The 27,321-nt window shown below is 38.5% G+C and overlaps 1 protein-coding gene across 8 annotated transcripts in view; it reads left to right on the top strand.

Moving 5' to 3' along the window:
* The first annotated feature begins 994 nt into the window (after positions 1 to 994).
* The window catches only part of CtBP (C-terminal binding protein), a 139,316-nt gene continuing 112,989 nt past the window's right edge, over positions 995 to 27,321 (top strand). For 6 of the 8 annotated variants that reach the window (XR_011899998.1, XR_002009683.2, XM_019054484.2 and 3 more), the window contains exons 1-2: positions 995 to 1,642; positions 14,100 to 14,152. The gene's annotated coding sequence lies outside the window, so the exon portion shown is untranslated. The remainder of the gene's footprint in view (positions 1,643 to 14,099; positions 14,153 to 27,321) is intronic. The other 2 variants (XM_019054482.2, XM_019054485.2) reach the window with 2 other exon arrangements.

Below are 27,321 nucleotides of genomic sequence, written 5' to 3'. Positions count from 1 at the left end.
GTTGACCAATCAGAAATGGATTCGCATTGTCTTGACTCTCAGTATAAAGGGACTCTAGTTTCGGGTGATTAGAAAACTGCCCCCAGACGCGCGAAATTTGAAAAAGCGCGTTCCTAACAACGCAAATTGCGCAGTAAGGAGTGTATTTCAGACTTTTTTAATGTGACAATCGTAATTTTCGTGTCATTTAACCACTGAAAAGTTTATTCGCGTGGCTGTATCTCTTGCATGCAACAGGCCCATTCAAAAATTTAATTCAAGTCCCGAGGTGAATTCGAAATTTCAAATTGATGGATTTCAACGGTCTCTGGTGAGACCAACGAAGAAGTCAAATATCATTACATACATAGAGTCGTAATGTAATTGGGAGAGCTGGCGCCACTTTTAAGCATTTTCCATGTCCCGAATTCCGAGACTCCTGTGTGACGCCGGATCACTTTTTCGATACACAATCGATTGTTCGTGATACACGGGTACCCGGCCATCCGATGACAACAACAACAACGGAGATAGGAATTACCACGTATTCCACACCGCCATTTTGGATCGAAAATGTATCGAAAAAGCGACCCGAACTCGGCGCACACCGGGCTCGGAATTCGTCGAGCAGAACATGGCGCCAGCTCTCCCATTTACATTACGACTCTATGTGCTCTATGCGCGCGTCTAGCTCGCAGGTGTATTTGCCCCTTAAACCGGCATTTTGAGAAACTTGTGACGCGTAAAGGGCGCGGGTTGGCTTTTACTACCCGGTACTATGTGACGTCATCAGGATACGAAATGCGATCGTTTCAACAAGTCAAGAGGCGGATGGTGGTCGCATATCGTACCCTCTTGACGTCACACGGCATCGGGTACGTCTCGGGTACACTGATTGCATGGCAAAGCATGTTGATGTACCTTCTGCGCGTCACAGCCTTTAAAATGGCGGCTCAACTAGAAATGCGACCACCTTTCTTTATCCGCCTTAACTTACAAGTTTAGTCCAGTCCCAGTCCTTAATTTGCGTGAAAGCAGGCTTCAATGGCGGCATGGCCAATGGTTGCAATCGAGACAGTGCCGTGTCGATGCAAACTTTTTGTAATTATTGTAGTCAGCATTTCTTCACATTTCTTGCGTGTGAAATTCCTCTTAGTTTAGTTCACAATTTGAAGAATAGTGCCTTGTGTCTGTCGAACGTGGTTTCGGAAGTAGCATTGCGTAGTTTGCTTGTGTATGTTTCTCATGCGCTGTGTTTTTTTGTCGAACCCTCGGTCCCCAAAATTCCAGCGTTCTGCACCTGGCTATCCTGGCAACACTGAGTTTGAGCGTGGCTAGCCCTTTGTTCCTCGATTTATGAGGTAAGATTATTCAAGTTTGTGCGAAATTCATTCGAGAAACCGATAATTTTGCTGTTATTTAAGTTCAATTCTAATGTTTTAAGCGTTTCCAACCCCTCCTGTAGTTCAATTTCCCCTAAATGCGCGTGTATTACACTTGTTCTTCTGTAGGTGCGTGTGAGCCTATTCGGTGCCTATGTGAGTATTGACATTAACGAACAGGCGTTTCTCAGTTCGCAATTGAGTTCCACTTTCTGCGTAACATCCACCACTTTGTATCTCTTCACTGCACCCCACCCGAGGATTTGCAAGAAGTACATCCTGTAAGTAAATGCATCCAATTTGCATTGATAATTTGCATAACTTCATCCCATTATTAATCACCTATGGACGATGCCTTTGGAGTGATTTTTACCCTACTGTTACTGAATTTTCCAGATTTTGATCCGTCTTCTGTACGTAGTTTTGATTCATTTAAGTTGCCTGACTCTTAGGTCATTGGCTAAATGTTATGGATTGTTGCATCCATAGAGTTGGAGTTAGTCTTGCTGGAAGATGCCCAGGTTGAAAAGCAGCACTAGACCACTCAGATAAACTTTGAATTGAAGCACTAAGCAACATACTTTCTCTTCAATTCAAAATACCTGAAGGAAAGGAATCTTGTAATGGGAAGTCAGAGGATCGATTCCTCTTCAGAAGCAACTGATTCTTCTCAACATTGGTTGCTTAAATGGCGCAATTTTAAACCAAGCCATTTGTTGAGCTTGCTCATTGCATGTTGAGACACAAACATGTCAGTCCAAGTTCAGACCTAAATCAGCACTTCAAACGTCAATGCATGCAATCAGATGGCGCCATCGGTGGGTTATGACGAAAACAATACCTTATCTTTTTTCTGCCAAAGTATCACAAGTCCTAATTGGATTGCATATTGCTTGAAAGAATTAAGAGTATTCCAATGTTGCTAGGATTGAGCAACTCACATTCTCTGCAAGAAATCACATAAATCTCGCCAAAAATATCAAAGTAAATTTTGGCTTGAAGTCTTAGTTTACTAGGAATGAAAATCAAACTCCTTGAGTCGCTGGGTATCTATTTGCCAGGCCAAAAAGTTGCACAATGCTCTTGGTTCCCTTTCGCAAAATGTAATCTAATTGGTGCCGACCTCTCTAAGACTAATGAGAGTAAGTAAATCAAAAAGTCATTAGCGATTGACGGAAACAGAACGGAGTCTGAATGTTTGGTGTAAATGTGTAGTATCACTCCTAGCATCTGATGGTATTAAGTAATTTTTGAAGAGACCAGTCTTATTAAGTGTCCATTTGGTGCCTGCAATACTCAGATTTGAGACCTCAAGGTATTCGTAATAAGCTGTTTTTCATTTATCTAGAGCTGGGAAAAGAAAAGAATAAGACAATTGTTACATCCAAAAATTTCACCATTCAAAAGATAGGTACATTCTAACTAATGGGCGATCTGACGATTGATGCATTCAAACTCATGTGACTTTTTTATATTCTCTTCTTTCCCTAGTTCTAGCAAGTTTTAATTGAAGGCTGATTGATATTAGATGTTTTTCATTAAGTTTAAAATTATAAGGTTTGACAGCTGAATTTTTATTTTTAACCATAAAGAGTCCCTGAAAGGCAGTCCGTATTATAATTTGCCATTAATGGCGTTTGTGATACCCAGACCAAAGGGTGATATCTTGATTTCTGTTTTGAATTACGATGATTGAGCTCTGTAAACTAAGTGACTAGAGTTGGGGAAAGAAATGATGAGTCACATGTCATCTTGACAAATGGAACCATTTTCTTTAAAGAACCCCGCACAGAGCATGGGGTCAGTGGCTCTCTCTAAAAGTCGATGAAACTTTAATACATTGATATAAAGTTCATATTAAGGGAAAGCCAAAAAATTAGCTCACTTTTGCGAGTAGGAGCCGAGATATTAGCAATTGAATCCGGACTATTTTCTATCATGCCGCAGCATGGCTAAAGGATTCCGGGTCTCCTCTCCTCTCGTTGTTCAGCGTTCTCAATCAGACCTGCTCATGCGTTCGGCCGGTGCGAATGCCAACTCCCTCCCTCTCCCCGTATCTGTCAATTCTGTTTCAGCGACTACATTTCAGATTCAACCGGCCGGCGAACGCATGGGGATTCAAAGAGGGTATACGTGAGAGGAGCGAGAGGCAGAAAACTCCATATCTCACAGCCCGAATGTCCGAATGAAAGGAGTGAATGTAAACAATGCGACATCGTAGTTACCTGGTGGGGAGAGGGGGTTTCCTGGCCGAAGTGCTCAAGCCAGGCAAGGTTAGGCGACGCGGAGCGCCCATTTACCTCCGCCGGACAGAAAATAGTCCGGATTCAATTGCAAATCTCTCGGCTTCTACTCGCAAAAATGAGCTAATTTTTTGACTCCCTTAATTATGAACTTTATATCAATCTATTAAAGTTTCATTGACTTTTAGAGAGAGCCACTGACCCCATGCTCTGTGCGGGTTCTTCACATGGTTACCAATCGGCCAACCTATGATTGACGCATTTAGGTTAGTGTGATTTGTATCCCATTTTTCCTTTCCCTTGTTTCTATCATCTGATCTGTGTCGAGAAGACTTGTCAATATTTTGCTCAGGAGTTGATTTCCATAGGTCCTGTTGTAAGAATCGTATTCTACTAACCTTTTGTGAAAACTTGTGACATTTCACCTCTCGTACAAGCCTTGTCTAGTGGCCCCTTTTTTTGACAGTGGAATCAGTCTTTAATCTTAGCGGACAGTCTTTTAGTCTTCACTAAAAGACTTTAATTATATTCTCATTTTCAAAATTATTCTGCTGATCATCCCCTGCAATGCTGTATCTGCTCGATTTCAGCCACGGAATGTTGGAACATCTGTCCCATGTACTTTTCCCCTCTGCCTTATTTAACTACCTTATCAAATCAATTCAAGGCGACAACAGACAGGGAAAGCCTGCAAGTTGGGGAATCTGTAAAAACCTAGCAGTTTAGGCAATTTTATTTATTTATATTATTTTATTAGGGGGCTACGCCCCTTGGCCGCTACGCGGCCCAACCTGGTGAAGGCGCTCCGCGCCATCAATGGGCCGCTTCGCGGCCTTATTTTTACCTTCCTATCAGTGTTAGTTTTATTTTTCCCCTAAAAAATTACGATATGAGGTATACTTTAATTTTAAACTTTACTTAAAATTACTTTAAAATTAAAAGGACGCGTTTTGGAATGACTGATTGATGAAATATTGCAGTAAAACAATGAACAATGATAGTCAGGTAATAATTAAGATCTCATGAGACGGGGATTGTTCCCACATTGAGTTCATTGTGGACGCACTCGACGTCTTAGACGACTCGGCCACCGCTCTACTTGAGGATCACGGCGCGATTCTTGTGGAGATAAGTGTAGAGCTGATCCTTCCAAAAAAACAAAAATATGATTTTTGTACAAAATTTCGGCCCAATCCAAAAAATTTCACGAATTACAAAAAAAAAAAAAATAAAAAAAAAAAATAAAATAAATCAGGCACCCAAAAAATATGATGGCAGTACCGTTTGGATTCATCATTTAAAAGGAAATGATATCAAAACGGCCCAATTTCCTCTGAAATATGCCCATCTCTGATCAATAATTTTTTCGAAACCTTCCGACTCATCACTGAGGAGACACTGATCATTACTTGACCCTTAGTGTATGTCCTTGTTTAGATGTCAAAGAGTTCCTTATGAGAACTGTAATGAATTTTTTTTCTTTGAAGAGATAAAATCAAAAAATCGTCATAAAATTGAAAAAAAAATTCGAAGAAAAAAAAAGGAATGGGCCGGCCGGCCGTACATACAAGTGGTAGATAATATAGGGTGATTATCGTCTCTCTTGCACATATACATGAACAAGTATCATCGTTAAAAGGAGGATCAGTCCTTCTCGAAATCGTCATTGAAAGATAGACTGAAAGATATTCACACATGAGTGAACAACTTAACAACTTTTAAGCAATGCCATATTCTTTGTTGGTTCCTGATAGAAGGCCTTACAAACTTCTGAACCATAGCGTATTATTGCGAATATTATGTGCCTCCTACTTACAATGCTTCTTTCTTAACAACTTCATGGATGTGGCGAGACCGGGTCGGTCACCCATGCCAAAATGTCGGGGCATACCAATGTATCTATTTTCCCTCCTTTTTCTGTACGTGCCGGCCGGCCCATTCCTTTTTTTTTCTTCGAATTTTTTTTCAATTTTATGACGATTTTTTGTTTCCTATCTCTTTAAAGAAAAAAAATTCATTACATGTCTCATATAGACCTCTTTGACATCTAAACAAGGACATACACTAAGGGTCAAGTAATGATCAGTGTCTCCTCAGTGATGAGTCGGAAGGTTTCGAAAAAATTATTGATCAGAGATGGGCATATTTCAGAGGAAATTGGGCCGTTTTGATATCATTTCCTTTTAAATGATGAATCCAAACGGTACTGCCATCATATTTTTTGGGTGCCTGATTTATTTTATTTTTTTTTTTTTATTTTTTTTTTTTTTTGTAATTCGTGAAATTTTTTGGATTGGGCCGAAATTTTGTACAAAAATCATATTTTTGTTTTTTTGGAAGGATATCATGTATTTTTGGTATGACTTCTACGCAGTAGGTATCAGGCAAAGAGAGTTCCCATTTTAAATTTAAAAGTTGTTCCCGGACGCGAAGTAGAGAGGTAACGACCCCCTGGACCCCCCCCCCCCCCCCCCCACTCGAGAGCGGCCCACCTTTTTTGAAGGAAATTTCGTTCAAACCGCATGTCAATAATCTGTAATCGTTCTCGAGACATCAATAAGAAGGATCCATATTTTTGTCATAGCCTGTGTATTTTTGCCTGTGTGTCATAGAAAAAAAACCGCAGGTCAATATTAAAATCGTGACCAAGTTGGGTCACTTGACGTAATGCCTAACTCTCATTGGCTACGCACGATAGAAACTATAGAAGCGATAGATAGAGGTTATGTTATTGTTTTGTTCGGAAATTTTGGATCGGATTTGAGCCGCAATTTCTCCAGGCTCCTTTTTCTTTCTTTGTCATATTATTTCTGGAATTAATAACAATATAAATTCTTAAATGGTTTTCTTATTGTATGCACGAAACTTTTTCAATTTTATGCTGCCCTGAGGAAGAATGCTTCCAAATTTTTGCATGAATCACGAATCATGCATCTCTCTCTAGGTACCTTTTTGGTTGTGAGTTTTCCTATTTGTCTCTGGTTTTCCTTTATGATTCTCTTTACTGAGGGAATGATGTGCCTGAAACGAAGAGATGCTACTTACTTTGTTTATTATGTGCATTTCTATCTAGACAACACATGAAATCATCTTGGTACTTACGTTAAATCTTTCCGTTCATAAGGAGACGGTATACAATAAACTTTAGTTGTGATGACATAAATTTTCTCAACTGCATGCCGATTATTGAAACTATGTCAGTACAACAAGGCAAGACAGCCCTATCTTAACCGTGCAATGTATCGCATTTCGATCTCTTATCAGACTGCTTCGAACTTTCAATAATCGGCGTGCTGCAATGAAACCCTTTGATAACTTTCATCATTAGGATTCTCCATTTGCCCATTCCGGTCAACTAGAGTCCACACCGACCGATTTATTTTAAACAAGCAACAGGGTGAAACGGAGAGCGCCATTTCAATTACTGATGGGTTTACTTTCAAAGATAAAATTAACCAGTCTATTTTCTGTCACTCCTTCAAAGTGGGTGAATGTATCGAGCGAGAACCCTGATAATCAACAACTTGGGAGCCGCCTTTAATATAGGACTTTTATGTAATGTTCCATCTCCTGTGTACGGTAGGCACAAAACCAGGATTTACAGTAGGGACATCACCTATGCTTAGGGCTAATTTTTATGTCTCACATTATATCTGACACTTTTTTTTTATTAATGGAGCTAATGATGGAATACGAGCTAAATTCTGAAGCTCAGTGCAGGAGCACTATTATTTACGCTGCTTATACCCAGTTATGCCTGCCAGGTCCTTTGACCATTCATATTGCAATTTCTCCGAACTCTAATTTCATCATCAGTAATAACATTGCAAACGCTTATTACCGTCTCCTAAAGATAGCGTTTGGCAAAGTAAATATTTATCAATAATTTTTGGTTTTATGAGAGCTTTCTCTAAAGCTGTGGCATTATGTATCTTGAGAAATGTGACCAGTTCACTCTTCATCAGAAAAGATTAACAGCAAAAGTTGATCCTTTCGCAAGCAAAAATTACAGTTGCCACAACTGAAATTTCAATTGCAATAGCATAAATCTTTTGAACTGTAATGAAACAGTTTGATACAATTTCATTTTCATGAGCCTGCATCCTCTACTTCTGGTCATGCAGATTCCGTACTTGGTACGGATTGAGTTTAAATGCATGCGAACTAAATTCTGCAGCTCACTGCAGGTAAGTCAATAATGTGTTCCATCATCTATACTACGAATAGCCAGCCTCTCTGACCTACAATTTAATCAGCAGTAATAACATGGAGGATGCAGGACACTGCCTCATCAAGGCTGGTAGACAAAGTAAGTAGGTATCAATGCTTTCTGTTTTATGAGAGATGCCTTTCAAGCGCAGGCATTCCTTATCTTGAGAAATGTGAGCAGTTAACGCTTCATCAAAGGAGATAGTGAGTGTTGAGGCTGTAGCAGCCAAAGATTTTAGTCGCCCGGACTAAAATTTTTGGCTGTTTGAGTCTCGATTGATAGTTTTCAATAACCTGCCAGCTCCGGTCATCAATAGTCCTCATCTAATGAGTTTTAATGCACTTGCAGGGTGTGCCAGAGAATTAATTCTTGTATCCAATTTCCGTGCTAAATGGAACAGTTAATTTTCTGTCGCACTCTGATAATGGGTAAATTTGTCAGGCGAGGACTCAGATAATCTAGAGGTCAAGAGGCACTGATGTTTTATATTGAACAGCCGCTCTGCATTATCTCCTATATGCGGTAAGCAGTGACGGAAATTGCGTCTCCAGGTATTGCAAATTTTAGTGTATGTATAGAGAGGTTATCATCAAAATTATTCTGCATTAGTTACCACCTCAATTTTATCAAACCAATGAAGTAGTAGTATAGATACATACCTTCTGCACAGGTCAATATGAAAGACCTTGATTTGAAGAATTTTATCCGAACACAGGCTTTGATGATTCAATCAACTTCTGACCCAGAATCAAAGAGACTTGATAAAAATCAAATTAAAGCTAATGCTTGAAGTCAAGTATCTTTGATTTTGTGACATTGAGATGATTTCATTGAAGCGGTTTCATTTCAGTGAAGCGTAGCTTCTTTAAGTAGACACATAACAAAGACTGGCGGGTGAATGCGTTAACCAGTTTTCCAATATAAAGCATCACAAGTCTATGAATACATACAGGCTTTAGGCACCAGTTGCATGATACACTGAGAAAACACACATCAACTCCGGAGGAGGTAGGCTGCCTGGCTGCTAGCAAAATTTTAGTAGAAAGTGGAAACGCAGATTCATTCCCACCGATTGAGATCCCAGACACACATCATCATATTGAGGGAAAGGATGATTTTCTGGTGAAAAGTTGCTGAATCTTATTAACGAGAAATAGTATCTGGGACTCACTATAGTGGGATATCATCAATCATTCATGAACAATTACTTGAAAAGATCACTAGATCAGGGCCGCTGGGAAGAAATGGCAGGTTGATCCGAGTACTTACTGTGGCAACTAAATTTATCAAGGGTGCGGGAATCATAAAAGGATCATATAGAAATGGATCCAGTTATCTTCGGCTTTGATAAAAAAGAAACACGCATCAATTAATCTATCTTTTTCTTAATGTTAAAATTTAAAATATTTTAAGTCATAATAGCAAATAGCAGAAATATAACCTGAAATTTAGCTTCTGGAGTCGGCGCTCACCATCCATCGCGCGGTTCTACAAGTTATTTTCAAATTCAAATGTGCTTGAAGAATTGAAGGACCCTCCTTCTTTCGATTATTTCTCCTTTCGATGCCTATGTAGGTCTGCGAAAGTACCAAAAGTTCCATCTCCGGAGTCTATAGATTTAAATTTTACCTAAGTAGTTTAATGGGTTTCATGCTACCATTACTTCCACAGCCGTGCCCCCAGGTCGCCTTGGAAATACTAGAAAATGAACTATTTCTCCCTTATATGTCATTATATTCAAATTTCCAAAAAGTCATTTTTAGTTTATATAATGCTGATTCAAAATATATATACTTTTGTAGGGTTTTTTTCTACGATTAAAGCTGTAGGTTTGTCTAAATGAACACGCCCGCCTTCCGCGGGTCTCGAATCTGCTTATCTGCTCAGTGATTGGTCAATCCATCATCGTCATGTTTTGGGGTCCAAAATTTGTCGTTAAAGCTTAATAACTTTTTTAATATTTAAGTAAACTTAAAAAGGGTGGGCATTATAAGTAGAGCTGAGCATACTCTACCCAAATATTATAGGGTTTTTGGGGTTTACTCTCCGACTTAATTAGTAGGAGAGCTTAATGGACCGCAAACCGTGCAGAAAAGCCCGGTCGCGTTGTTTTGTGTAAAACTAGTTAGGCAGCAGCCACCCGTCTTTTTTTTTTTTTTTTTTTTCTTTTTTTTTTTTTTTGTCGTCATTTTTTAGGGGGAGTTTTTTTAGGATTGGGCCGGGGTGGCTACCGCCACCTAGAATGCGCAGGCTACACAGCTACTGCGCAACCTCCTTGACCACTGCGCATCCTCCCGCGCATAGCGGTAGCAGCACCAGAGCATTCAGTAAACTCACTCACTTTTATAACGTGATTTTAAAAAAACCTGGGTCCTTTTTCCAAAATCTGATTAGAGCGGGCTCATCTAGGGCCTATTACCTGTCGATTTACGCAAGAATCATGGAAATCGGCCCGGTAGAACGCTCAAACGAACTATGACAAAAAGTATAAATTTACATTGTTTAAATGGGAGAATTCGCAACTTTACCACGTAATATAAAAAAACCTGGGCCACATTTTGAAAATCTGAAAAGAGTTGGCTTATCTAGACACAATTGCCCGTCGATAGCCGCAAAAATCATGAAAATCGGCCCGGTAGAACGCTGGAACTAAGCGTCACCAGTTTCGCAAAATTAGGAGGTCTTGGAGCTTATAGTATAGATGGAATTAATTATCTGAACTTATCTGAAGTTGATCAAAGAATGCAATCAAGATAGGTAAAGAATTGAAGAAAACTATTTCACTGCTAGTGGGTGGTTTCATAATAATTGGAATAGTTTTGTCGCTGTAACAGATAACACATTTTTCGGTCATATTTTTAGTAGTAATGTTAATCACTAGAATTTTTTTGCATTATTCTTCAAAGGGTTACGTATTATAACGCGTTCTAATGATTTATTGCTCCTTTTCTCAATTGATATCATGTAAATCCCGAAAATTTGCTGTTTGTTACGGTAACTTTTTACGGCGTATCAGACAGCACATTTTCGGAATCTACACAATATAAATTGAAAAGTGGAGCAATAAATCATTAGAGAGCGTTATAATACGTAACTCTTTGAAGAATAATGCGAAAAAATTCTAGTGATTATCATTACTACGAAAAATATGACTGAAAAATGTGTAGTCTGTAGACGATTTTAGTGGTGACGTTACGGAGCGATATTGGTGGTTCGATATCTCGAAAGTCGAAATGTGCCCCAATAAACAAACATAACCTCCAAAATGAACAATTGACGAAATAATGCTAAAACTAGCCTGAAACCAAACAATTAATCCATGGGACTTTAAAATTATGAAAGCTACTCATTTACCAAAACGTTTGAGATCACAATCACAAGAATTGATTGTAAAATAAACTCGTAATATCATAGACAGCCATCGAGCGAATACCCCTACCCCCCTGCCTATATCCCGCAGATTCCTCCATGTTCGTTTGTTGGGGCACGTTTCGATTTTCGAGGTATCGAAATTATAACGAGATGTGACGTCACACTAAATTCGTCTGTTACGGTGACGAAACTATTCTCCAGTTATCGTGAAACCACCCTAGTACACTTGCCAAGAGCTCAGCTCGTATGGCCTTAGTAGGTAAACCTATTACACAGAAAAATACTGATAGGACAGGCATCTACAATGAATATTTTTTGCCAGGTAAGAGAAGATTACTGAGAAAAATTGGTACTCCTAATTTAAATACATCTTTTGGTTGGCTAAAACTCACGGAGTGCCATTTCAGACAAATAAATATAGTACTGTTTAATTGTTCATTTTAGGAACATTTGTTAAAATTACAGTATACACAAGAAAAGAGAGAACAAAGTACAAAAAATTTAAAGAGCATTCACTTTCAAGGAGATGTTTTTTTATTTTCGGGAATCAAATGTTTCACTGTTTACTTAGCTTATCATACTTACTCGGTAACTACTTTGTAGAATACATTTTGTTTCGATAAATCTAGGCGCAGAAACGTTTTTATGAATCAATGCAAGCTAAGTAACAAAATTAACGAACATCCATCCAACTTTCGAATTATTTATCTGTAAGCATTATTGACATTAATTCATAAATGTGCTTGAGTAAGCTACAAAAGCATCTTTCGGCTTTTTTCCACGATGTCCAGGACGTTCATCAGGGACTCTGTTCCAGAAATCAGGAATCTAATCCTAATCAGGATCCTAATGAATCGTAGAAAAGCTAAGATTTTTACAGATCGCCGTCTTTAATAGGAGGCATCATTAAACTAATACATATTTAATTGAAGATGCCTCATAATATCGACAAGTCGAGTCCGAACACATAAATCCATCACATATCACAAAGACATTTATAATAAAATTCAGTGGTTTGAATAAAAATTTTATAACTATTATCCTGCGATCAAAATTCCAATCAAACTTTATGATTTTGTGAAATTGGCACTATTTTTCTAAATATTTCAGTAAAAGTGTTTATAGCGCCGGCAAAAGCGAGAATGTGTTGTGCGATCCTTGCACCATGATAGAGGGACGAAGCCCCCCCACATGCCGGCGCTTGCGGCGCGCATAAATTGGCGGGAGGCCAATCTCTTTTTAACCTTACATAACTTAACCTAACCAAACCTACCTCACATTAACCTAACTTCATCGTCCCAAAGTTTCCTACGTCATCATAAAGTTGCTATCATCATCTTAAAGTCACTAACGCCATCATAAGGTCGCTATCGTCATCTCAAAGTTGCTATCATCTAACCAAACATACTTAACCGTCTAATATAACAAGTTTGTTACATTACACTTGAATCATCATCGAGTACCTACTGTGTTTTCCATCCTAAAAACAATTACCAAATTACATTTCAACAGTACAAACAAACCAAAGCTTCAAGTAGCAGTCCAAGTACTGAACTCGTCAGAAGTACCATTGATGGTCTTTCCATGCAGTCCGCCTACACCCGAAACTTCAAATCATCAAAATAACAGAGAAACTTTCATAGATCAGATAATAGAAACATCACTAACACCCTTGGAAATTGAATGTGTGCCTATGAAACAGCTAAAAGATAAAACAATCTATATCCACATGGTTTTCTCAGGAAAATCCTGGTGAAGTGAAAGAAATCTTCGCTCTCTCATCAGGGAATAAGCTCATGAACATCAGGGAATTAGTATGGTCAAAAATTCTAGACATAATGCACCTTACAAACAGGTTTTAAAGATGAGGGAAAATCCTTCGACCCTCTAAACTACTTTAATCAATTGAACATTTTTGGCCTAGCACAAAAAAAACTATTTTAAGGATCAGAATCAGTGGCGCAACAAGCAGTTGGCTCACTTTTAGTCAAAGGTTTCAGTTAAGTAGCAAGTCAGGTATCTCGCACAAGCAGATGACTGCTCAAGGATCTAAAAATTAAAAAGAACAATGATCTAAGAGGCTAAGAATACTCACTCTCTGAGGTGGGCAAATTTTGTTAAAAAATAGCTGCATTAAAAAAATTCACAACCTGAAACACCATTAATTGACTGCGCGTTTACTATGTTCTCTTTTACAGGCATTCACACACATAATGATTAAAGCAATAAATCTTGAGCTGTTGGAATTTTTGTCATTAAACTGATGAAAATCTATCAATTTTGCCAAACTATTGCATTGTTGCTTCTCGTGTCCAAGGTAGCTTAATATTTTAAGTATGAACAAATTGGGTGAGTGAAACACAAAGGGAGAAAGGACCTGCCCACTGTTTGTCCAAGCCTAGCCTGTAGGCAGGTCATCTTTCTTGAATTCTGATCAGAGGGAGAAATAATTGATACCTGCTGTCATTTTCTCCTGCTTGATTATCAGGCAAAAATAGTGTTTTTTAAATCCCCAGTAAAGAAGGAAAGAAATTAAACAACTGTTTCCCTGGGAATAAGAACTTACTTATCTAAGTTGATTAAATCATGTCTCTTGCTGTACCTCATCCACTAGAGGCTGCACGCTACAAATAAGTATGGGAAAATATGTTAGAGAAAACCTGGCATGTGAGAAGAGTGCAAGGAGCCTGAAATCGTAAAAATAATTGAGTTCTATATCTTAGAGTCAATTTTCTCATTTTTTGCTGTGGACACGGGCAACATGCAAATACTGCTAAATAGCAGTGCAAATATTTGCACTGAACATGTGTTTAGTTCATAATGCACGCACATTATTATTCTGCATTTTTCACTGTGGACAAGTTCACCATAAAGAAGTTCTTTGGCTTCAATTATTATCTTTCTCTGTTGCAGGACCGGTGTGTTTATCAGCGACAGCTGCTCTGGCATAGCTGCGTGTTCAGTTTGTAAGTTAACACTTCCAAATCAATTGTTATTCAATCTATTCACATGATGTCACATGATAATTCAAGTGATAATTGAGGACCTTGCACCAAGAAGGGCATGCACATGTATAGGCCCCTATTCCGTTGGTTTTCTGGATTCTTCGTACCCTTGCAGTTCTGTGGTATCGGTAAAATATTGATAGGTAACGGCTAGAGGTCAAAAACGCTTTTTTCCGAGTTTGATGAGTCAGGTCTCTGGATTAGTGGGTGGAAGAACAGTCTACATGAATGCCTGGGATGCTCCGTTTGGAGGCGACCATCTGAAAACCTTGCTCCCGGGGCTTTTTCCAATTCCTTTTATTTCCCCAAAATATAATTCTAAAGTTTCAGCATCATGGCTGAAGTCTATACTTTCCCATAAGTGATGTTAATTTTGGAAGAATTTACATTGGTTTTGATAGGGAGAAAATAGATTGATCCGCAGAACTGTGTTTTTCGGCTTTTAAAATGCACCCTAGTGATTTCCAAACTGACCATATCTTGGAACGACATCCAGAAGCCTATTTTGCACCAGAAAATTTCATTGTAGACCCAGGGATGAAGGAAGGGTGGGTCTTGGCATGTTTAGTTTTGAAGCCCTGCGCGCAGCAAAATTATCGCATTTGACAGTTTTTCATCAACCTCATAACAGCTCTTTCAAGGTTATAAGAAACTAATTCATCTAACTTGTAAAAAAATGGTTGTTTTTATCCCTCAACCCTTAGATGACTAACCGAGTCTACGAGGCCCAGCAGCGATTTATTTTTCTCGCCACAGAGGCTGTACTTGACCAAGAAGTCTGTACTTCACAAATAGCTCTACAAAAACCCTTAAGAACATATTTCTTGAAAAGAAAAATTTTTGAAATTTTTTTTTAGGCACAGCAATTTTTTTTGTCTACCCCTAGAATGACCTAGCAGGGCCTATGAAGTCCCCATTAAGAATAAATGGTTTTTAAATAGCTGCAATGGTATTTTCTCTGTTTTTTGCAGAATTTAATAAATATCATACTTCGTCTTCCATAACCAAGGTCCTACATTCTCTCTCCATCCATAAACTGCCCTCTCTACCTCTAAATCACCCCCTCCTCTCCCCAGAGTCCTCGGATCAAGGCGCCTCTCATTATAAACACAGTTTTATATCTTTTTTGAAAATATGAGGATGCTATATTGAAGAAGCATTATTACCCCACTCCCACCCCCTCCCATTTTGCCTTAAGTTAGTGGAGGGAAACTAGTTTGTAGCACAATAAAATACAATTCGAGATTCATAGCGAGGACTCTTTTAATTAAACGCTTGTAGGCTTTCACATTGTTACATAGAATGATAGAACATACTAGAGGGGTGTTCACACCGACACACTTTTTGCGCAAGCGCCGTACTGAAATACGTCACTATTCATCACTTAACAGTTAAGGCGGTTATTGTAATTTTTAGTTTATAATTCAACCAAGATGATAATTAGGCACAATGAGGGCTTTTAAAATGATTTTTATATTGAACATAAATATTTCTCCGAAAACTGAAAATGTATAGCAATATCCATTTGCATTCTTAAATGGAATGGTCAGGTCGCCCAAATAAGAAGAAAAAAAGTTTCCTGCATAGCTTAGTTGGGGTAGTACATCATGAACAGAAGTTTAAATGCGGTTTCCTTACAATGTCTCTTCCAGTTGTAGCCTCTTATTCGTCTGATGTCCTCAACTCTCAGGTGAATGCTACAAACCAGAGGACTGTGTCCCATAGCCTCTGCTTGACCCAATATTCCGGAAGGGACTCCACAGCCCTCTAATGCTCACTTTGTAGGCCTCGCGAGTGGAATGGCTCATTCAAGAACATAATAGTAGTTTCATTATAGCAGGGTGGGTCATTCCATGCCAACTGGTGCCACTTTCAAAAAGTGACCCCTTCAGAATATGATGAAATTTGGAATACTTAAAGTACATGCATAGCCTAGTAAGAAACCAAAACTTTAAGTTGATTCGACAGTCGGTTGGTTTTTTATCAGACACTGAAAGTTCTCGAAAGTTGGCCTCTCTCGAGGGATGCCGCTACTCGGAGTCAGGGCATGCATCCTTACAAAATTTGTGCGTAGTTCTATGTCAAAGAATATAACTTTAAGCTGGCTTTCTGGTAAATGCTCAGCATGTGGAGCCATCATTTACCAGTAAAAAATCAGGTTTAAAGTGAATCGAAGTCTTGCGGAGGATGTGATTACAAAGAAAATGAGTGGATGAGAAATAGAGTCTGAATCACTCATGTTATAGTTCGCATTGAGACAAACTATCAAAGAGTGGAACATACTAGCGATTGACAATATACCTGTTCATAATTAAAGAACACCGAACAGTCCTAGAATAGAAAATCGTGGAAGGCTATCTAGAGTTAACATGAGGATATTTCTTTAAAGAGAGGCATTAAGGGAAGGAGATTCAATTACTAAATCTATTTACATCGCTGTAATTGAGAAGTTAAAAGTTTCCTCAAAGATATTTACGTCCTGAAATGAAGCAAAAAGCTCGCATCATGAAGCTTCGACATGGTAAGTAACAGTGTCAGGATTTCACCGTGTGATCTGAAGTAATTAAAAGTTTGTAAGCCTTCCCCTAATGTCGTACTCATACGATAATGTATGAGTAAAAGGGTAATTTACAAATGAAATTAGCTTTCTAAGCAAAAAATACCACAGTTATAAAGGGACATGAAAGATTCTTCAAGTGGCAGCTGAACATTTCACCTTTCACAAGATTGTTTCCAAAGGAAAATAGAGACTTACAAGTTCAACCGAAAACTATTGCCAAAGAATATGCACTTTACATTCTTAAGAAGAATGATTCCCAAATTCTCTTCTCTATCATGGAAACAGAGTATCTGAGTGTACTGAATTAACGGAGAAAACCAGCACAAATTTAAGTGATGTTTCCGGATTTCCCAACGTTCCAAGGAGATCGCAGGTCGATATATTTGTAAAGCAGGATTAGATATTTTAGTTGAACAAGTAATATTTCAGAAAATATGCCAAAAACGAGTGAACTCTGTCAAAAGGTGAAATTGATAACAGCCAGTTGGTTGTTTTGATCAGCCTCGATGTTCGAAACGCGTAGAGGTCCCGCTGACGGCGCCCGGTCGAATGTGTGGCAAGAAGCCAGGGGGTAATTTTGACGCCATATGGGATTGCCGCTAAAGCGCGGGCAAACGCGGTGTTTTCAAATTTCGAACCTCAAAAGTCGTTTTCGGAGGGAAAAACGGCTCGGAAAAATCTGAAAAAATTAATGCGTGATCAGGAGACAATGCAGTTTCTGAAAATGCAAGAATTAGAAACAGGTTTACAGGCTCATTCTCCGATAAATGAGTCGGAGCGCTCCTGGGTATAAACAGCAAACGATTGGAGTCAGGTGAAACCTAAGATTTCAAATGCATTATACAGGGTGTCACAGGATTAAATACGAATATTGAAGGAGTCGATTCTTTGGGTCAAAAAAAGGCGTTTTTGTGATATGCATTTTTTTCCTAAAACGCTTTCCCTGGGCGCCACGACTCCCCAAAATTGAGGGAAAAAATCGTCTTTTTAACACTTCGGCAATGTTTATCAACCAATATTAATTTAAATTGGTAACTGGGAGTAATTTTTAGCGTTCTTTTCAATTTTCACCTCCAAAAAAGGTCAAACTCATTTTAAGGGGGGTTTAGGGGGGGGGGGGTGCCGAACCTAAAAGTGGCCAAAATTTATGTTTTTAGCGACAAAAAATGATTTTTGACGGCACCTCAAGATTCAGTGTTGAAAAATATTAAGAAAATGTCCTCTGCGTTTTTCCGCCATAACTCATTGTTTTCGAGTTAATGGCTCCTAATAGAGAATAATAGTATCTGATAATAGGGGAATAATGGGGCCCCCACGGAAAGTTTTTCGAAAAAAGTTATACCACGAAAACGTCCTCTTTTGACCCAAAGAATCGACTCCTTCATTATTCTAACTAAATCCATGGACACCCTGTATAATGTATCATATACTATCCCCAAAATTACTCCGTAGGTGTACACCTAGCAAACTTATACGACTAATTGCGTACTTACATACTATGAATCATCGAAGCTAACACTAGAACTGATACTTAGATCTTTAATAGAAACTAATATGTTTTTTGTTAAAGAACTTAGAATCCCTGCAGATTCCGTCTTTTACGGTTCCTTTTTACGAGCTACTGAACACAAGTATAATATTACTGCATGAACATGATTGATTTAATGATGAATGACCACAGGAAAGCGCATTTGTTTATCACGGTCCAGACAAAGAATAATGGTACAGACTTGTTGTTGTTGTTGTTTCACACACAGGGATACGAGCTAAGGAGGTGGCGCTCTCGGTGGGCAGGTGGTGAACCATTTCCAGTGGGGAGATTTGACCGCCAACTTTGAAACTTGGGATACTTGGCAATACCAGTTTAATTTTTTTGAATAGTGATTCCACACCCATTGCTCCCGGACTAGTAAATCTCTTCGCGATATGTGATGAATTCATACATCCGGGTCATTCCATGCCAGCTGGTGCCACTTTTAAAAATGACCCCTTCAGGATTTGATGAAATTTGGCACACTTATTAACCATGCATAGCTTAGTAAGAATCCAAAATTTTAAGTTGATACGACCACCTGTTGGGCTTTGATGAGACACTAAAAGTTCGCAAAAGTTCGCCTCTTTTGAGGGATGTCACCACTTCAGTGATTTGTAAAAGTTTAAAAAAAAAAAAGAAATTTAAGGTGATTAAAGGACCCCGCACACCTCTTATGGGAAGCTGCACCACGACCGATTGCCTTCTGACTTATGTACTTCGATTCTCCTCAAGATGCTGATCAAAAGTTATATTTGCGCCAACTTTCTACGATGCACCGTTTTCGCAAAAAAGCTAAGTGAAGATTCAATTATTCGGCGACTATGAATAAAAAAGAACAAAGCATTTAAGAACAGGCCCGATGTAAATAAGGAAAAAACGTACCTAGTGCGTGTCCGTCTTCTTATCTGTACCTGCCGACTCTAGGGCTATCCCCCTCCTCCCACTCTTGATGCGTCCGTTTGACGCTCATTTTCCTGTTCATATGCTCCTCACGATGGATGGTAGAGGAAAACGGCGCACTATGGTCCCAATTCACTTTTCAGTGATCAAAAATCATAGCGGCTCTCCGTTTGAGTATAAATACATTTAAGATGTGTTTTCCTCATGATTTTGATGCGCTAAATCCGAATTTGACCTCCGCTTTTCCCTAAAAAATCATTTGCAAAAGTTACCGTCATTAATTCACATAAATCACAAACTGCCATACGATTGGCTTGTTATACTTGCTTAGATTGGATGAAAACCATGCGTTCATTGCACAGACATGTACAGTTCATGCAAAATTAAGGATGTTTTAATTTTTTGACACCCCCCCAAAATTTTTTTTTTTTTTTTTTAAAGGATAACTGAACTGAAAAAAATGAAAAAGATCTAAAATTCATTTGTATTTTAAAAATGTCGAAATAATGCTTCAGAGAAGACTTTTCTTTATGTTGATTTGCCCGGAAATGCAAATCGGGTACATAACAATGTTGAAGAGCAGGGCAGGGGGTGCAATATTGTCACGTTAAGGAAAATAAACTACAAAAACCCTCAAAAACATTTTCGGGCAAAAAATCCGGTCGAGGAAATTGACGTGTTACATCTTATTAACCAAAAACATTCCCTTTCACCCCTCCAAGAAGGTTGATAAAACTAAGTAAGTAACTATGAGATGACAAAAACTTCTCTTAAATTCTCAGGGTCCACCAAGGCCACATATGTCCAAACACTTACTCTATATGGTTTAAAAAAAAGAAACAAAAAATAATCCCTCAACAATAAGAAATTTTAAAAAAAAAACCGATTTTGTGGTTCACAGATATGTACATAAATCCTTCGAATGAACTTGAAATCAAAAAATCGGTCGAGAAAATTTAAATGAATTTTCTCCTTCAATTATGAGTTCCGCATTAAGCACGACTCGCTTGAAGCTTTCCATACACGAGCCGCAAGAAACTAATTTCTTCTTTCTTACCTACTGAATGTGAGGAGAGCGGGAACATTTACTTTTTCCTTCATTTATACAGGATGCAACAAGCATGACTCTTGCGTTTGCAGAAACCCTTTCATTAAGGAGATCGCGAGAGCCTTTACCGCGTTCATTTCCAAAAGGGATTACTCCAGAATTTCACATTTTAATAATTTAAACGATTCATCTGTTCTTCTCTTCTCTCCTTCTGTCCATTGACAGAAATACAAAATTTTTCCGACTCACTGACGCGACCGGCTCGATGCTCTCAGTGAAACGGTGCCTTTTTATCCCTGACGCCAGCTTCAGTTTTACCAGTGGACCCATTTTACCACATAGGTACATTTCAGGCTCTTTCGATTAACTTCGCTGAATCTAAATCATGGTTGCTTTTACTGTAAGCTTACCATATGATTTGGATGGTGAGAAGGCTAAAAGTTTTCGTTTACTTTTCCTCTTTTTCATTTTCACGAAATGGGTCCCATTTGACAAGAGGAGTTATTTAAAAAAATTGAATTAAGTTTCGATATAAGAAAACTCACACCCATGCTGTGATTTAAGTGTTATTCTGATTTTTTTTTTTTTTTTTTTTTTTTTATTTTTTTTATTTTTTATATACCTTAGAGGTAATCCACACTTGTTTACGCATCGAGCCGGTCGCGTCAGTGAGTCGGAAAAATTTTGTATTACTGTCAATGGACAGAAGGAGAGAAGAGAAGAACAGATGAATCGTTTAAATTATTAAAATGTGAAATTCTGGAGTAATCCCTTTTGGAAATGAACGCGGTAAAGGCTCTCGCGATCTCCTTAATGAAAGGGTTTCTGCAAACGCAAGAGTCATGCTTGTTGCATCCTGTATAAATGAAGGAAAAAGTAAATGTTCCCGCTCTCCTCACATTCAGTAGGTAAGAAAGAAGAAATTAGTTTCTTGCGGCTCGTGTATGGAAAGCTTCAAGCGAGTCGTGCTTAATGCGGAACTCATAATTGAAGGAGAAAATTCATTTAAATTTTCTCGACCGATTTTTTGATTTCAAGTTCATTCGAAGGATTTATGTACATATCTGTGAACCACAAAATCGGTTTTTTTTTTTAAAATTTCTTATTGTTGAGGGATTATTTTTTGTTTCTTTTTTTTAAACCATATAGAGTAAGTGTTTGGACATATGTGGCCTTGGTGGACCCTGAGAATTTAAGAGAAGTTTTTGTCATCTCATAGTTACTTACTTAGTTTTATCAACCTTCTTGGAGGGGTGAAAGGGAATGTTTTTGGTTAATAAGATGTAACACGTCAATTTCCTCGACCGGATTTTTTGCCCGAAAATGTTTTTGAGGGTTTTTGTAGTTTATATCAGCTCGTTTTTGAATGGAGAAAGGTGTGGCCATAAAATATTAAGTAGGTACTATTGGCTATTTGAAAATCCTGAATGAATGGAAAGTAAACAACATCTGCTAAAGCACTAACACATTCAGCGGAAATTTTAATAGCACCCACTGATTTGTGATCAGTCTGGAAATAGGTAGTTGAAAGTAGTGGGGCTACCTGAGGTAGTCAAATGTATCTGTGCCTATTGGAAAGGCTCACAGGAAAAGGGTGACAGGGGAGGGGGAGGGGTTAAATAGCTGTAGAGTTGTCATTTACCTGCGTGAGAAAATTAATGGAAAAAGAGTATAACTTATTGTCATAGGCATTACACTGGAAGCTTATTCCAAGTGATAAAATAATTTTGCTCATTTGTTTCAACTACGCACATCATCCCTCTTAAGCGCACCTATGTTTGTATTAATGCTAGCGGCAAGTTTTTCGATACTGAATTTCATCACTCAGCAACCTATCAGATGATTATGGAAATTCATGAGAGCGTTGCCTTATAAATCATAGGTACTCCGTATGGAATGATGAATTATTCATGAAACAACCAGTGAATGAAGTAGTAGAGCACAAATTTTACCAAAATGAGGTTATTTGGTGTGGCATGACTTTAAACTAGCTAGGTATTTTCATGACTTTTGGGATTATTATTCTTTAGAGCATCCAAACATCCAAACTTTGTTCCTACAGACTCTAGGTGCACCATACTCTAAGGAGCATTGTAAAAGAAAAATTGTCGATGATTGCAATGAAATGAGAAATATTTTCATCTCCCCCGAATACTTAATTTCTCTTTGAAAATTTGGCAACAGGCATACTTATCGCATAAGATGATCTTCCTAACTTGAGGGTGCCAGCAGCCTGATTGTTGAAAATTTGTGTTTGAAAGGTAGACACAGATGACATTGGTTAAAAGGTGGAGCGTTATTGATCAACTATGTCTTATCGCAGCTTTATTGTGCCTTTGTCTGGTGGAATGGACAACATACTGTCAGAAACTTAAGAGATGCCTTTAGCTTGTCTAGGGTTCCACCCTTCAGAGGCACGACAAAACAGCGACAAGACATAGCGCCGACCAATCACGTACTGCCTTTTGACCTATGTCATCTATGTCTACCCGAGAAACACACAATTTCAACAATCAGGCTGCAGGTTCTGACAATGAATACCTATTAAGAGAATTTCTCACTGACCTTATTAAGTATCGGCCATTGCAAAAAAATACCTGCGCATGCAATGAAATAGCTTACCTTTCTCTTGGATTAATTTCGAATAATATCGCTTCACCATAAAATTTGTCAAATCATATACTTGCCCACATAGGTAGTGCCTTAAGTTATTTTACAAAATGCAAAAGCCACGGAAAAAGTATTTGGTCGTAATACAGGCATTTTAAGGATAAAATATTGAAAAATTTACCTCTTAGTTTCCTTGAGTTTTCAAGGTTCACTGACAGACATCAACCGAAACGGCAATCTCTTGATAAGAGCATTTAGTTAATATATGGAAGGTGATATGCGAGCTTTCCATTTCTTCTTATAAATGATACCAATAATTGATCTAATCACATTCAGCCTTGGACGATTAGCGGTGCAGAAACTAGGTAGGTCAATACTGAACTCCGCACAACTGATATTTTACGTGCACTGTTTCACTGGAGTAATTACATGCTGGGAGCTGAGCTTAGAAAGCACTCGCTAGGTCAAAATGGAATAATACTTCAGTAACACATCTAGCAATAAGTATAAATAGCAATAAGTGGGTGCAAACATAACCTTATGACTCAATGTAAACAAACACTCAATACGTGAATGACACAGAGCGTGCACAGAGGCTCCCTCTAGCAAACTGGTCCTCATTTAAAACAGAGAACTGAGATTAAATATCCATTAAAAGGGTGGAGATTATCCCCTTACATAAGCAGCAAGAAAGAAGGGCGGCGATTTAAACAAAGCTTTCCATTCCGATTTAGGTGGGTATATCCTCTCACTTACTGGGGCTGATGCGATCAGGCAAGGCTCATAGACAAAGTAAGGATCATGAAGACATACTTCTGGCTGGATAAAAAGATAATTGTTAATATAATTGTATTCAGCCTTGATTGACACAATCGCACTTATTCCAATAGAACTGGGTAGGAACTGGCACCTACGTATATTACTACTGTAGTCCTCTTAACAGATAAGCAATTTATTCTGTTATGCTTTTGTATGGAGGAAGAATGGACGCACCCATTTCACACGGTAATCGATGCAAGAAAATGAAGCCTTCATTGTGTTTTCATCATCAACTTATGAAATTATGAGAATAATACGAGTACATACCTTTCATTAAAGACCTTGTTACTATTGTTGGGCAAAATGATGTTTCTAACAACTCCTGACACAAAATCAAAGAGACTCTGAAGAAACCAATTTGAGCAAATGCTCACAGTCAAAGATCTTTGATTGTGTGACATTAAGTTGATCTATGATTGAACTGTTCCGAAAAGGGATGGAATTGTGCCTCACATACCAAGGTACGCAAGCCCTGCGTAACAAGAACGGTAGAGGAGATAGGAGGATTCCAAGATAAATAAGGAAACATGTTCTTAATGTCAATAACATACACTTCAGAAAAGCATAATCTAACCAGAGCACATAGGTTGATAGTAAGATATAGAGCAAATAAATTTTGGTCGAAGTTCAGTGACAGTCGCATGTGAAGGCCGAGGCTCATACTCTAGTAGTTTTTAGACTTTAGTCATGAGCATGCATTCTGTGATGTAAATGCTGCTTCCTCTCGAGAGTTTGGCACAATTTCGGTGTAATTTCGTTAACGTAATTTACCTGAATTACATCTATCGCTTCGGTCAGGTACAGGATCTGACACAAACATGACGACATAACCTCACTTATGATTTGTCACATTCGTTCAATAAAATAAAGATATCACTTGATCATTTTAAGAGAAACCATCGGGATCTAGTAGAACACGTGCGACGAATAATAGAATTTGTAAATATAGTAGTTAGCATCTACAAAGAATTAGACTCTTATCTAAATTAGGTAAATCTATTCACAAATCACAACTAGTTAGAGGCTGGTAACGACCGACCAGGGGAATTTTGTTCCCGAAACTCGGACGGACCTGAACCTGAACAGAATGAACCAATGGCATTGAACCACTACCGGTTTTTCTCTAAATAATTCAAAAGATTACAGCTAAAATTGTGAAAGATATTAGCCGATGCTGAATTATCCGTGCGATGAAGCCCTATTAAATGTGGTAGAAAAGAAATCCTCATATCCTCAACCTTGATCCTTTGTAGGTTTCACTGGAATTGGCCGACGTGTAAGCGAGAAATCTGCTGTGAAAGGTGGTCTTGACGGGGAGGTCGGCAGTCAGTTTAGTCGTTTTTACGTAATTTCTCTTCTAAAACATTTGGAATGTTAAAATAAAGTCAAAAGCGGCACACACGGTAACATGGCGATTCTTTAGGTACCCACTTTTATGGGTCTAAGGTTTACCGTTATCGCGGAGTTTGAGTGACTTTCTCAGGACCTTGGATTCTTGAAATTCAAATTTCCCGGCAAAGTGAAAAGTAAAATTTTCGTCGTTTTGGGTCATTAAGTGCTTATAACTTTTTGAAAACTCAATGGATCTTAATGAAACCCTTAAACGCCATCCGGCTAACTTAGCTGCGTCCATACACACCAAGATCGTTGGAATCCGTGCCGCCGTTTGCTCTGAATTCCATTCTAAATCGAATCAATTTTCAGATTAAGGGAGTTGCCTGTGACTAAGAGTGTCGGCCACCCGTTTGTTATCGGGACTTTAGTAGGACGTCATTTTCCTCGACCGGGGGTGGCTACTGCCACTCTTGATTCTATCAACAATGGATAAATATTCGGGGAGTAAGGAATTTTACATCAATAGGTACTTTCTAGGATGGAAAAGAGCATTTTTCAAGATAAAACTGCGGAACGGAAAACTTTTCAAAAAATCTCAAAAAGTAGGGGGAACCAAATTTTTTTCGAAACGGTCAACCTCAAAAAGATTCGAAGAAGCTACATAATGGCGTCTCTGTAGATGCAAAATTGCTTAGCACGTGTTAAGGCTGCAATTAATTACAGCTGTTTTTCAGGGCAAAAAATTGAGTTTTTCTGGGGCAAACACGTAGTCACGTAAAAAATTCAAATTTGGTCGAAAAAGCAGGCGGAAGCAATTATTTTTGGTTCGGTTGCCTTCCTAAGGATCTGCAGAAACTACTTAAAAGTGTCTCTGGAGGTGCCAAATGTCTCAGAATATTTTTCGAGGGGCTTTCCAGGGTTGTAATACAGTATTTCGAAGGAAACACGCAGGTACGAAAAAGATTCAAAATTCGTTCAAAAAGCAAGAAGAACCAACAATTTTTGGTTTAAAATCCTTCTTAAGGATTTATAGAGACTACTTAAGCACGTTTTTGGAGGTGTCGCATTCCTCAAAAAAGTTTAAGACGACTGCAGATTGATCGATGGCTAAACTTGCTAAATACCGTTATCTTAGCCACCGACTTAGAGACCTAATAAATTCGATTTCTCGAGAAAAAGCAAACCAAAGCACGAAATATTTCTACTGTAGCTTTCCAAGGATGTGTAGAAGCTCCCTAAAGGTGTCTCATTAGGTGACCTTTGGTGACTTTTTTTTAAAATGAAAGTACGTGGGAAAAATCGGCATTTTTTCATGAAAAATAGGTACCCAACTTCTACCTCGTGTAGAGTGTATCAGAATGCCTCGGAGAAAAACTGTAATTAGTGCGTTACAATCCTCTTAGAGTCCTCTACAAAATGGTATAAGCAAGAATTCTGAGAGACCATTTCATGATTCAGGAGAGGCTCCGAACGCTTTGTTAGAAATAGCCACTTCACGGGTCAGAAAATACATATCCGACTATTCGCACAGTTTGTGACACTTTCAAAGTGACTAGAAATTTTTTTGAGGTATAGTACGTGTAGTTTATGACCCGTAGATACTATATTTATCAATTTTTAACTCGAAAAAAAATGTCGTCCAATTTCATAAATATCGATTTTTGAGCGCTCCCGAGTGGATTGGGACCATAGTGCGGCGTGCGGAATCCGAGATAAGACTCCCGGTCGGTGCGGGAGTTCCCCTGATTTGTTCACTCGAGTACTGAAATGAGGAATCTTTCTGGCTTTTTGTCGCCAAATAATTGAATCTTCACTTAGCTTTTTTGCGAAAACGGTGCATCGTAGAAAGTTGGCGCAATTATAACTTTTGATCAGCATCTTGAGGAGAATCGAAGTACATAAGTCAGAAGGCAATCGGTCGTGGTGCAGCTTCCCATAAGAGGTGTGCGGGGTCCTTTGACTGTTTAAATTTCGTTTTTTTTAAACTTTTCCCGAAATTCGGGGACTTGCCAACGTAATGTCAAACTGATTTTGACCTTACTAAGATAATAGGGAGGCAAATCTGGGGGAAATTGGCTTATTTCGCGGGAAAATTGAATGACCTGCGAATTGACGTATTTGGGGGTCCGAACCCTCCCCCCCCCCCCTCCCCGTCAAAATCAGTTCGAAGTGAATTCTGCAATTTTTACTTAAAAGCGAACCCAATTTGGTAAATTTTCCCGTTTTATTTTTTTCATTACGATAATTTGAACCGGAGTTATGATTTTTTGAAAAAAGGACCTTTGACCTATCATAACTCTGTCAAAAATTAAGATATTGATCTG

The sequence above is a fragment of the Bemisia tabaci genome, chromosome 1 (assembly GCF_918797505.1).
Source record: "Bemisia tabaci chromosome 1, PGI_BMITA_v3".
Taxonomy (NCBI): Eukaryota; Metazoa; Arthropoda; class Insecta; order Hemiptera; family Aleyrodidae; genus Bemisia; species Bemisia tabaci.
The sequence above is the reverse complement of the archived record's forward strand: the minus strand, read 5'-3'. Positions and strand labels throughout refer to the sequence as shown.